Consider the following 13,833-nt stretch of genomic DNA (forward strand, 5'->3'; position numbering starts at 1 on the left):
GGAAGTGACCATGGAAGAAGTGAGAATTGACTATTTCGTCAAGCTCATATTCTGGTTCTCTGTTGCGTTCAATTGGATGAGGAGGAATAATTGATTGTGAGGGAAACTTGTTATCATTGGGTAATTTGAGGAGTGAGATGTGGAATGTGTTGTGTATTCACATTGAGGGTGGAAGTTCGAGTTTATAAGCTCGGCTGCCCACCCTTTCCAGTATCCTAAATGGTCCGATTTTCTTGTAGTCCAATTTCTTTGATTGTCGTGTCGTATGGATATTGCGTGGTATTAGCCATACCATATATCCCGGGTTGTATGTTCGGATCCGGTCTTCAGAGCTAATCGTATTGTTCCTTTTGCCTTTGCTGAGCTTGACTCATTTTCCATTGTAATGTCTCATGTATTTTTCCCATATCTGTTTTGTCCGGTATTATACTATTAATTATATGATATGTGGTCTAACTTTATAGATGTTGTCTGTAATTCACCAAGAAGGGTATTGTGCCAAGGGTTTCTTGCTTTCCATTGTTGTATGCCAATTCGACTGTTGATAGCAGTTTGTACCAATCATCTTGTTAGTAATTGACGTAGGTCCCTAAATATTTTTCGAGTATTGCATTTACCCATTCTCTTTGTCCATCCGTTTGCAGGTGAAATGCTGAGCTCAGCCTGTTTTGTATCCCCATTTCTCCTGTTACTTTCTTCCATAGTCCTGATGCGAATAGTGTTCCTTGGTCGGTAATGATATTCTTTGGGAGGCCGTGAAGTCAGAAGACTTCTTGGAAGAATGTTAGTATAAAATCCCTCGTGTCAATATCTTTTCGGACTGGAATGAAATGACTCATTTTGGTCAAATGATTCACCACAACCAGGAGGCTATCGCAATTTTCCGATGCCGGTAGGTCTGTGAGGAAATCCATAGTAATTGTTTCCCATGGTCGTTTGCGAACTTCATTCAATTTCAGTAATCCATATGATATGTGTTTAGCCATTTTCGTCCCTTGGCATATGTCGCAGTTTTTGACATATAATTTAACATCTTTGCATAGTCGTGGCCAATAGAATGACATTGTGATGAATTCCGTGGTTTTAGCCATTCCTCCATGTCCTGCCATTCGGATATTGTGGTGTTGTCGTATGATTGTCCGTATCTCTTCTTTTTCCAGAATCTATTCTTTTCCGTCGTACCACATGTTTCCATCCTCCCATTGGCATAAACCCAGAGCAATTCCTTTCCTCTCCATTTTTTCTTCCTTCAATGCTTCTCTTATTGCCTAAATTGTTTTGTCTCTTTCGTTTGCCTTCTTAATTTCCCTTTCGTCCAATGATGTGAATTGGATAACCTTCATTGCCTCGAAGCAGGTTTTTGATAATAGTGTTCATATTTTTTTGTTTGATTCTTTCTTCTTCTTTTGTTTGTGGTTTGTCGCTTGCAATCCTTGTGAGAGCATCTGGCTTTCCACTCTCTTTGCCTGGTCAGTATTCAATTTTGAAGTTGTACTTGCTGAGGTATTCCATACACCTTATTTAGCGATCGTTTAATTCTTTTGTAGTCATGAACGGGACCAGATTCTTATGGTCGGTAAGAACTCGGACTGAACGGTCATTGTTCAGAACGTATCTCCTCCATTCCTTTAATGCTTGCACTATCGCTAATAGTTCTTTGTTCGCAACATAGTAGTTGTACTCTGCAGTGGCCATTGTCTTGAATAGGGAAGACACTGGCATCCATTTCCCATCTTCGCATTGTTGCAATAGTATGCCTGAGCACACATATTTCGAGGTGTCCGTTTCGATCATTGTCCTTCGGTTTGGGTTGAAATGAAGCAGTATGGGTGCTGATATTAGATGCATTCATATTGCATCATATGCTTTCGGTTCTGTTTCTCCCTATTCCCATTTCATGTCTTTCTTTATTAGGTTGTAGAGTGGTTTTGCAAGCCTGCTAAATCCCTCTATAAACCTTCGATAAATGTTACCGAATCCCATAAAGTATTGAACATCTGTTGTGTGGTTTGGTTTGGCCCAATCCCATATTGCTGCTGGTTTGACTGAGTCGACCTTGACCCTGCTTCGATTTATGATAAATTCAAGGTATTCCCTTTCTTCTTTATAGAATTCGCATTTTATGGGTTTGATATTCATTCCTGATCCTTGTATTGTGGCCATGATATTGCTGATATCCTTCTGGTGTTGTTGCATGTTTTCCTAGTAGATGAGTACGTCGTCCAAGTATATGATGCAACCTATGTCAAGGTATTTATTAAGAACCCTGTTGATCTATCTTTCAAATGAAGCCACTGCATTGGTTAGCCCAAAGGGCATAACCAAGTATTCGAACATTCTGTATCTCGAGGTGAAGGTAGTCTTCAATTTGTCTCCTCCCTTGATGCTTATATTGGGGTATGCATCCTTGATGTCGAGCTTGGAGAAGTATTTTGCTGACCGTAGTCTATCCAGTGCCTCTCCAATTAAGGGTAGTGGATATCGGTCTTTCCTGGTAACCGAATTGAGGGCTCTGTAGTCCACACAAAGTCTCCTTCTTCCATATTTCATTTTGAGGAATAGTATTAGAGATCCTACCGATGCGAAGGAGTCTCTGATCCATCCTCGCTTTAGGTTTTACTCGATGTACTTCCTATGTTCTTCGAGCTCCGCTTCTCCTAGTGGGTATAACTTCTTGTAGAGAATCTCTTTTGTTTTTCCCATTTTCTCATCTTTGTCCAGCTGAATTTCGTGATCGATTCTTGGTCTTCGAGGTGGTAGCTCCCCAGCTTCCTCTTCTGGGAATAGGTTCGTGAATTGATGATATTCCTTTGGAGTCAATTCTTTCCATGCCATTTTACTTTGGTATTTCTTGTCTTGAATGGCTAATTCCGTGCTGATGTTGATTTTCGCCAGGACCGTTTTTTTGTCTTCATATGTCCATTTGAGAACTCCTGTTGTATCTCCCCTTCAATAGTACCGTCTAAAGGCTTGTGCTGTGATCTCTTTGATCTCGATTCTTTTTGTTGTATCGGGCTGGTTTTAGTCGATGCTTCCAAATCCCTTGTCTCCTCTTGTGGTTTCTTCCAGTTGATCTACTTCATGCCGATTCTCTTTGTTGATTTTTTCAATGTTCAACTGTGCGATCCAATCGCCTTTCTGGACTTGGTAGTCCTCTTGAGCCGGGTTGGCCAGGACCACTTTGATTTCACCTGTATAGTTGACGTCAATCACTCCTGCCATGGTCATGAGTCAATGTTTAACTGCCAGACCACTGCCGGGTGCTATCCGTCCATAGGTGCCTTCTGGTAGTCCGATGGCTATTCCTGTCACTATTGTTGCCTGCCCATTGGCAGGTAACTTGATTCCTTCATTAGCCTACAGGTCACGACCTGCTGCCCCTTTGGAAACCTTGGCAGGCACTTTTGCCTCTTGGTCGAGTTTTTGTATCTGGATTCTCTTATCTTGCCATGTCACGGCGAACTTTGCATGCAAAGTTTCGTCTTCCGCTTCTCATACCGATGTCAAGTAAACGATAGGTGAACTGTTGACACATCATGTCGCACATAGTTCGCTTGTAAGGGTCATCTTGTTCTCATTTCAATCGATTGTCGGATTTTGTTTTCGCAATCACCGCATTCCGAGGACTAAGTTATGATTCTTGAGATCTGTTACCTGAAAGGTTGCCGTTTCCCTATAGCTGTCAATGTCCATTGGTAATTTCGCCGTGTGGGTTATAGGACCCATTGCGCTTGGCTTTCCATTTGCGAGTTAGACCTGTCTCGCTTTCTTTGCTTTTTTGGTGTAGAGGCTGTATTTGTCGCAGATTTCGTTGTCGATAAAATCTTCGTTAGCCCGCAAGTCGAGAATTGCATATATCTTTGTTTCTTCGTGCTTTTCATTGTGTATTCTCGTTTTGATCATCATATGATCTTCGTCTTCTTCTCTCCTTTGTGAATCTAGTGCCATGTAGTAGTTTGCTAACTTGTTGGTTTTCCAGGTCCACATCTTGGGTCTCCCAGAACACCTTTTACTGGGGACCCATGTCATTTTCCACTGGTGAATCTTCTGCGCTCATTTCGCGAATGTTGCTTCTCTTTTGAGCTTGGAAGCGGTTGTTTCCCGCAGCCCTGGTTCCTTGGTATCCACTGTCTGGTCGGCTTCTGCATTCTCATATCTGATATCCTGCTTTTCCACACCGCAAGCAGAGTTTTCCATTCATTCTTCTCGCCTACTCTTCCTTTGACAGGTTCAGAGCAGGTCCTGCCTGTGATTCATCCAACTCCATTGGTTCTCCTCGTGGTAATGCTCTGCTTTCTCCTCGAGCTGCCTGTAGTTTGAAGGTTCCATCTAGATTTCTGGATGATTGGGCCACCCTATGTGCTATGTTGTTCTCCAAGTTGCTTCAAACCATGTTTAGCTTGCTTTCCATATTGATCAACCATCATGCAAATCGTTCTGCTGTTGTGTAGCGTGAGTCGGAGATTCCCCATGCCTCTCAGAGTCTCTCATTGCAGTTTCTTAGGAGGATAATGTAGAGGGTAGCATCATCAAGTTTTGCCTCATATTCCAATAGTCGGCATTCATTCCAATATGCCGAAGAGGTCAGTTTTCCTTGTTAGAAATTTTCCAGCTTTCGTCTTGCTGTCTCCTTAGCATTGGGATCTCCAAATTGTTCAATGAGTGTCACCTTGAATTCCTCGTACGTCACCCATTCCCTTTGTTTGCTTCCATCTTGGAAGGGCATGATCCATTGTCCCGCAAGTCCTCTGAGTAGAGACTCCACATAGGGAATCTTGATCTCATCATGGTGTTCTCTGTATCCCTTGACGGCAAAATACCCTTCACATTGTGCCAGGAATATTCATAGCTTATCTTCAGCTCCTTCATATGTGTCGAGTTCTTTCACTTTCAGTCGCTTGATATTTCCTTGTCCTGTATTTCTTGTTGCTGCTAGAAATGCCTGAAACTGATTTTGAGTCATTCCAAGTATGCTAGTGCCTGGTGCCGCAGCATCTGGGGCTGGTGGGACAGAGACTGATATTTCCGATATTCTGTCAGGTCGTGGGGTTCCTGCAGGAATGCTATCAACTGGTGATCCCTTCTCTGGGGTAACTGGGCTTGCTGAGCTTGAGGGCTCTGCTGAGATGTGATCTAGGGCATCGCTAAATTGCCCTAAGTTAAGGTTTTGATCATCAATGTCAATATCTCCTTCCCTATCTGGGTTGAAGGATGCTATCTTGTATCGTTTGGCATCGTACTAGGTGATGCTTTGTAATTTAATGATCCCTCATCGGATAGTTAGTTCTTGGTGACAGGGAACCATACTTCTCATCATCTTCTGTTTCATTCCTTAGTCTTGCGATAGCACTAGGCCTCTGCCTACGTTACTGATAGTACAAGACCCTTGTCTTCTATCGGAAAGGCCTTTCGTAAGCTTTCTCTAACTCTTTTTCGTGAAGAACTTTCCTTGGCGTAACAATAACGTTCCAATAAAGATAAAGATCGTAAAAGTGTTTTATATTCGTTAAAGTAATAAGTAGGAAAAGTATTTAGAATTCAATCTAATTTTATTTAATCTCGTACTGCCAACATTGGCATACGACGTGTCCCTGCCAGCACAGGGATACTGCTAACCGGTATACCACTAATCCAAAGGTAACTAAGTCTATGGCCCCGCAGTTGGCATCCCTGAGTCATGCCCGCACGAGAACGAATTACATGACCATCAAACAACCCAGCGCCTGCCCCAGTCCAAGTCCGTAGCCCCTCTGGTATGAAGCCAACCAGCACTAAGCGTAGCCAAAGCCAAGCAAAATACCAACCCGACCAGGTTCCTCATCCAACAATCATAAAATCACTACCACCCAGTCTAAATACTGTCCCGCGATACATCCACCGCAGTAGAAAACCAAACAAAACACACAAACTAAACCTACAGGGAACACAATTGCAGGGAGGAGGCAACAAACCTGGCAACCTCTCGTACCCACATGCCAGGCCGTCGACCTGATGAACCCACTTTGCCAGTTGCCTCCGTGGAGCGTACTGGTGCGGAGGACCTGTACCTGCTGCCTATCCCCTAAACAAATCACTATGAATAAAGGAAATACATAGAGGTAGTAACAGACCAAAAAAAGGTCAGTGGGGCCTATCTCCCACCCGTGGTGCCATGCCTCATCCTGCCAACCCTGTAGCCAAGCCAAAGAAACCAAACAAACCCCACGAAGTCCAGCACATACGACCCAAACAAGTCAAACCAGGTGGTTGCAACCCACTATCCGCACAGGGGGCCATCAGCTAGTGGGTCCGTCAGGGAGCTTACGGCACTCAGCAACTTCACCTAACAGCCCAAGCCAGACTGGAAATACTTAATTAGACCTCGCCCAACCTGATGCAGGCCCGACTGGTGCTTGCAGGTGCCTCTCCCCCCCCAATCAGCCCCCCCAAGCCCCACACATCAGACTCCACAGTGCCCATCAAGCCCCGCCAGCTCCTCAGACAGATCAACCATCCGATAGCTGCAGGACAGCTCATACCTAGCCCCGTCAGGCAGCCACTGGTCTTGGCCACACCAACAGAGGCCCGACCCCAGGTATTTTGTAGCTGAGGGGGCCTACCAGCCACAGCGGAGAGCCACAAGGGAGGCAGAGCCAGCCAAAGCCAGCCCCACAGGTCCGGCAACAAGCACAGAGCGAACAACGGGCAACAGGCAACTCCAACTGACGCAACACGAAGGGGGAGGGCTAGTAAACGCGAGTAGATAAACAGAAAGTAGGACACACATGCAATGGGTGAAGCCGCCAACCGCAGTCCACAACCGAACCATCCAAACACATAGATAACACGAGTGTCTAGAAGCCAATCGTCCCACACCACCCTAGGCAGCAATGAAAAACCACACCAGGAGGTAAGATTTTTCAGGGTCAAAGCCATCCTTGCCGAGGGGAGGAGGAGACACCTGACTGAATCACCATAAATGCTGCAAGGACAGAAACACCAAGGGAACAGTGATAAACATTATCAGAGGATTCTGACCGCAGAAACGAAAACGTAACGAGGAGGGGTAGGGTGGGCACTGCCCTGTCACAAGAGGAATGATGCGGGTGGTACGACGAGTTGAAGCTTGGGAAGGTCATCAGTCTAACCCAATGGGGTTTTGTATCATAAGAACTAAGAACTCCGGTAAAACCCAACAAGAAACATGAGCTGGTTCAGGGAACGACACGGGTGATCCCCCCAAATACAATGTTCAATCCCCCCAATCAAACTCGAAACCTGGGAGTAGATGATAGACAGGAAGCTGAAGACATTTTACAGAAAGGGGCACGTAAGCGACCGCGATGAATAGCTCGAAGTGCCAGCATCGTGAAATAACCAGCAGGCAATGAAAGGAGAAGCAAACAAGTAACCCGACACGCAACGCCTACCAAACCTCAACACCAAGAACCCCAGGAACTACTGAGCGAATATAGATATCTCCCCCAGAATCCAATACATCAAGGCCCATCATGGGTGCAAAAAAAAGCTTGGAGTGAAGTGATGGCAAGGATGAGGAAAAGTACTTAGAATTCAATCTAATTTTATTTAAACTCGTACCGCGAACACTGCCATACGACACGCCCCTGCCGGCACAGGGATACCGCTAACCGGTATACCACTAATCCTAAGCTAACTAAGTCTACGGCCCCATACCTGCCATCCTCGAGTCATGCCCACGCGAGAACTAATTACAAGATCATCAAACAACCCAGCACTCGCCCCGGTCCAAGTCCGTAGCCCCTCTGGTATGAAGCCAACCAGCACTAAGTGTAGCAGAAGCTGATTAAAAGACCGACCCAACCAGGTTTCTCGTCCAACAAACATAAAATCACTACCACCAGGTCTGAAAACCATCCCGTCAAACCTCCTCCACAATAAAAAACCAACAAAACACATAAATTAAACCTACAGGCGGCACAATGGCAGGGAGGAGGCAACCACCATGTCCACCTCTCGCACCCGCATGCCACGCCGTGGACCCTATGAACCCTCTTTGCCGGTTACCTCCCAAGAACATACTGGTGAGGAGGACCTGTACCCACTGCCTGTTCCCCAAACAAAAACATCATAAATATAGGAAATACATAGAGGTACTAAGCGACCAAAACGGTCAGTGGGGCCTATCTCCCACCTGTGGTGCCATGCCTCCTCCTGCCAGACCTATAGCCACACTAAACAAACCAAACAAACCTCACAAACCCAGCGAACAAGACCCAAACAAGTCCAACCAGGTGGTCGCAACCCACGATGCGCACATGTGGCCATCAGCCAGCCGGTCCCTCGGGGAGCTTTGCAGAACTCAGCAGCTTCACCCAACAGCCCAAGCCAGACTGGAAACAGTTAATTAGACCTCGCCCAACCTGACGCAAGCCCGACTGGTGCTCGCTGGTGCCGCTCCCCGCCTAATCAGCCCCCCCAAGCCCCACAGGCCAGAGGCCACAGAGCCCATCCAGCCCCCCGGCCCCTCAGACAGATAAACCATCCGATAGCTACAGGGCAGCCTATACCTAGCCCCACCAGGCAGCCACTGGTCTTGGTCGCACTAGCAGAGCCCCAACACCCAAGATCGTATAGCCGAGGGGGACCTACCAGCCACAGCTGGGAGCTACAAAGGAGGCAGCACCAATACCTGAAGGCAGCAGGACCAGCCACACCATCCAGCACAGCCAAACCGAAGTCCAACCAAGCTAGGAAAGAGTAAGCAGAGCCAGCTGAAGCGAGCCCCACAGATCCGGCGATAGGCGCAGACCGAACAACGGGCAAGAGGCACCCCCAACTGACGCGTCGTGAAGGGGAAGGGCACACGAATGGGGGAAGACAAACAGCAGGTAGGCCGCACTTGCAATGGGTGAAGCCGCCAACCACAATCCACAACCGAACCACCCAAACACACAGAAAACACAAGTTTCTAGTAGCCAATCGTTCCACACCACCCCAGGCAGCAACAATAACCACACCACTGGGTAAGAGTTTTCAGGGTCAAAGCCATCCCCACTGAGGTGAGGAGGAGACACCTGACTGAATCACCATAAATGCTGCAAGGACAAACTTCCAAGGGAATGGTGATAAACAACAATGTAGGATTCCGGCCGTAGAAACATAACATAACATGGAGGGGCCGGGCGGGTACCGCACTGCCACCTGCGAAATGATGTGGCCGGTATGACGACTTGAACTTGGGAAGGTCATCAGTCTAACCCAAGGGCGTTTTGTATTGCAAGAACTAAGAACTCCAGTAAAACCCTACAAGAAATATGAGCTGGCCCAAAGAACGACATGGGTGATCCCCCCAAACACGAAGTTCAATCCCCCCAATCGAACAGACAACCTGCGAGTAGACAATAGACAGGAAGCCGAAGGCATTTTACCGAAAGGGGCTTGTAAGTCACCGTGATGAGTAGCTCGAAGTGCCAGTATCATGAGGTAACCAGCAAGCAACAAAACGAGAAGCAAACAAGTAATCCACCACGCAACGCCTAACAGACCTCAACACCAAGAACCCTAGGAACTACCGAGCGAACTGAGATATCTCCCCCAGAATCCGAGGCATCAAGGCCTACCATGGGCGCTAAAGAATGGCTCGGGGTGAAGCGACGGCCAGGACGAGGAAAAGGACTTAGAATTCAATCTAATTTTATTTGAACTGGTACCGCCAACAATGGCATACAACGAGTCCCTGCAGGCACAGGGCTACCGCTAACCGGTATACCCTTAATCCTAAGCTAACTAAGTCTACGGTGCCGCACCTACCATCCCCAAGTCATGCCCGCACGAGAACTATTTACAAGACAATCAAACAACCCAGCGCCCTCCCCGGGCCAAGTCCATCGCCCCTCTGGTATGAAGCCAACCAGCGTTAAGCGTAGCCGAAGCCGAGCAAAAGCCCGACCCAACCAGGTTCCTCGTCCAACAGATTAAAATGACTACCGCCCAGTCTAAACACAGTTCCGCAACACCTCCACCACAGTAGAAAACCAACAAAACCAAAACAAATATAAACTACAGGCGACACAAGGGCAGAGAGGAGGTGACCACAATATCCACCTCTTGCATCCACATGCCCAGCCATCGACCCTATAAACCCACTTTGCCAAGTGCCTCCGAAGAGTGTAATGGTGAGGAGGACCTGTACCTGCTGTCTGTCCCCCCAAAACAAAATCCATAAACAAAGGAAACACATAGAGGTGGTGACAGACCGAAATGGTCAGTGGAGCCTATCTCCCACTCTTGGTGCCTTGCCCCCGCCAGCCATGCCCATTGCCAAACCAAAGAAACCAAACAAACTTCCACAACACCCAGCACGCAGCACCCAAACAAGTCCAACCAGGTGGTCGCAACCCACTATCCGCACAGGTGGCCATCAGCCAACCGGTCCATCGAGGAGCCTTACAGCACTTAGCAGCTTCGCCCAACAGCCCAAGCCGGACTGGAAACACTTAATTAGACCTCGCCCAACCTGACCCAGGCCCGACCGGTGCTCGCGGGTGCCTCTCCCCCCCAATCAGCCCACCCCAAGCCCCACACACCAGACGCCACAGAGCCCATCCAGCCCCCCCAGCCCCTCAGACAGATCAACCATCCGATAGCACAGGACAGCGTATACCCAGCCCCACCAGGCAGCCATTGGTCTGGGCCACACGAACAGAGCCCCAACCCTCAACAAGGTACAGTTGAGGGGGGCCCACCAGCCACAGCCGGGAGCCACAAAGGAGGCAGCACCAAGACCAGAAGGCATCGGCACCAGCCATACCATCCAACCCGGCTGAACCGAAATCCGAACGAGTTGGGAAAGAGTAAGCAGAGCCAGCTGAAGCCAGCCCCACAGGTCCGGCAACAGGTACGGACCAAACCAGGGGCAAGAGGCATCCCCAACTGACGCGACAAGAAGACTGAGGGCGAACAAACAGAAGCAGACAAACAGAAGGTAGGCCCCACTTGCAATGGGTGAAGCCGCCAACCACAGACCACAACTGAACCACCCAAACGCACAGAAAATGCGAGTTTCTGGCAGCCAATCGTCCCACACCACGCCAGGTTGCAATGAAAAACCACACCAGGAGGTAAGATTTTTGAGGGTCAAAGCCATCCCCACCGTAGCGAGGAGGAGACACCTGACTAAACCACGGTATATGCCACAAGGACAAAAACTCCCAGGGAACAGTTATAAACAACATCATAGGATTCTGACCGTACAAACATGTAGTAACAAGGAGGGATGGCCCGGCGAGGCCCCCTCTCCACTGGATTGATGCGGCCGGTAAGAACCATGGATACTTGGGAAGGTCATCAGTCTAACCCAAGGGCATTTTGTATCATGAGAACTAAGGACTCCATTAAAACCCAACAAAAGACATGAGGTGGCCCAAAGAATGACATGGGTGATCCCCCCAAACACAATGTTCAATCCCCCCAATCGAACACGAAACCTGCCAGTAGACGATAGACAGGAAGCCATAGACATTTTACTGAAAAGGGCTCGTAAGCGACCATGATGCAGTCCTCGAAGTGACAGAATTGTGAGAAGCCATCAGGCGATGAAATGAGAAGCAAACAAGTAATCCGCCACGCAACGCCTAACAAACCTCAACACCAAAGACCCGAAGAACTACTGAGCGAACTCAGATATCTCCCCCAGAATCCGAGGCATCAAGGCCCACCATGGGTGCTAAAGAATGGCTCCAGATGAAGCGAGGGCAAGGACGTGGAAAAGTACTTAGAACAAAGCATGAAGAACCTATCCTCCTCGACCGGATTGGACTCCTTATGTAGTATTCTTCACGCCTGTAGTCATGTGACCCAACGTGGTCACATGTGCGAAACCAAATCATAACAAACTAGTCATGTGACCAAAGTGGTCACATGCTCAAAACCCATGACCTCATAGTGAGGTCATGTGCAAAAACTCATAAACCAATCATAACACAATAAACAAGTCACATGACTCAACTGAGTCATATGCGTAAAACCTATGACCTCATAACGAGGTCATCTGCGAAACATAAATCATATGCACAAGGCCTACCCACAAGGCGCACTCGCAAGGCATACTCGCCAGGCGCACTTACAAAGCATACTCATCAGGCACACATCCCGTGACTCATATTCGAGCCATGTACAAAAGCATCACAAATCCCACACATAACAAATCATATGACTCAAATGAGTCGTATCTGTGAAACAATAACATACCTGTGACTCATAATCCTGTGTCATGTGAAAACCTTTTCCTTGCCAAGCCACATTCATGACAAGAACAGGAGCGGCAAGTCCTATTACACCTGAACCTCAGACCCCAGAAAGAAGATCAATGGAGAAAGAAACCCAAACTGGGGTACGAAGAGCAGAAATGATGTTAGGAGTACTGCCAGCAACGCCTTGAGCTCATGGTGAGAAAGGAATCTCACAGGGGTAAATGCAAGTGATAGTAGTTGTGGCGCTAGCAGCTCAAGAGCAAGTGGCTCCAGTAGGCCCGGTCAGAATAACACAACAAGTGAAGGTCAAGGCACAGTCGTGATAGAGCAGAGAAAGGAGTCAATTGTGCAACTTCATGGTCCAGTTGGACAACTATTGCGAAGTAATATCAGGATTGGCAGGACATGATCACTAAAATATCCAATACATGTGTACCTTGTTCGAAGAAGCAGCTCTGGCCTGGATCATTCCATACACATACGGAATAATCCAACAACTATTAGCAAATAGAAAAAGTTTCAGACCAAGCTTCTTGGTCAATTCGACCATGTTAACTGAGAGCAAGAGGCATGTGAGAAAATTGAAAGGATAAAATAAAGAAACAGAGACATCACAGAATACTGGTAAGAATTCAGATGGCTAACAAGCACTGCTAATATTGAGGGTATCTCCATAGAGCGATGGTTCACAACAGGACTCAAGAAGATATACAGAGACAAACCACTTGACTCAGAGAGCAGATTAGCATCAGGGAATGAGTTAGCCCTATGGACAGGCAACAAAGGGAACTGCGTACCCACTGGAAATAGTGGGCAAAGAACTACTATCATCCGGCAACAACAAACAGGAAAGTTGCACCACTGTGCAACCAGGATGGAATGCGCAAGGAGAAAAACCCAGATGATAGAGGAGAATAGATAGAACTCAATGGCACAAGTACAAGCTTAGTGACAAAAGAAACCAACCCCCAAGCTATCGCCAAGCCATTGCAAAATTTTCAAACTGTACTCTAATGGCTATCCTGACTCCACAAGACAAATTACAAGTTCACTGGTGTACTCCGAAACTTTCCCATGTTCTCACTCTACTTTACCTTGGTTTCTACAAGCTTTAAATCATATGCAAAACTGGTGTCCCACTGTCCACCATGATCGAAGGGTTTCACAATTCATATAAAGGACACAACAAAGTTGACTCTGGCTGCTCAAAGTGCCTCACCACATATAATATCCGGCTTCTTATTACAATTCTCCAAAGTGGCTGGGAGGGTAGAAGGCACTCATGGACAAGGTTGGGGAAGGAAGCTAGGTTAAGTGTTTCTGGAAGGATGATACAGCAAGCACTAAAAAATGAGAGATACACACACCACAAGGCCATTAAAATGCCATTTATCTTGAAGCAATATCACCAGGATCATCTCCACTATGCTGCTGAGCTTATTGAAAAGCCAAACCAGTCATGGCGCCATCACATGTTCTCAGATGAGTGCACTGTTGATACTTCAAAAGGTGGTTCTCAATAGGTCACATGCTTACAGGGTAAGCACTATGATGACAACCGCATGCAGCTTATGTTCCATAGTGTTAGGATTCTGTTGGGGTATGGGGTGCTATCAGTCAC

The sequence above is a fragment of the Tuber melanosporum genome (assembly GCF_000151645.1).
Source record: "Tuber melanosporum whole genome shotgun sequence assembly, scaffold_239, strain Mel28".
NCBI classification, from domain to species: Eukaryota; Fungi; Ascomycota; class Pezizomycetes; order Pezizales; family Tuberaceae; genus Tuber; species Tuber melanosporum.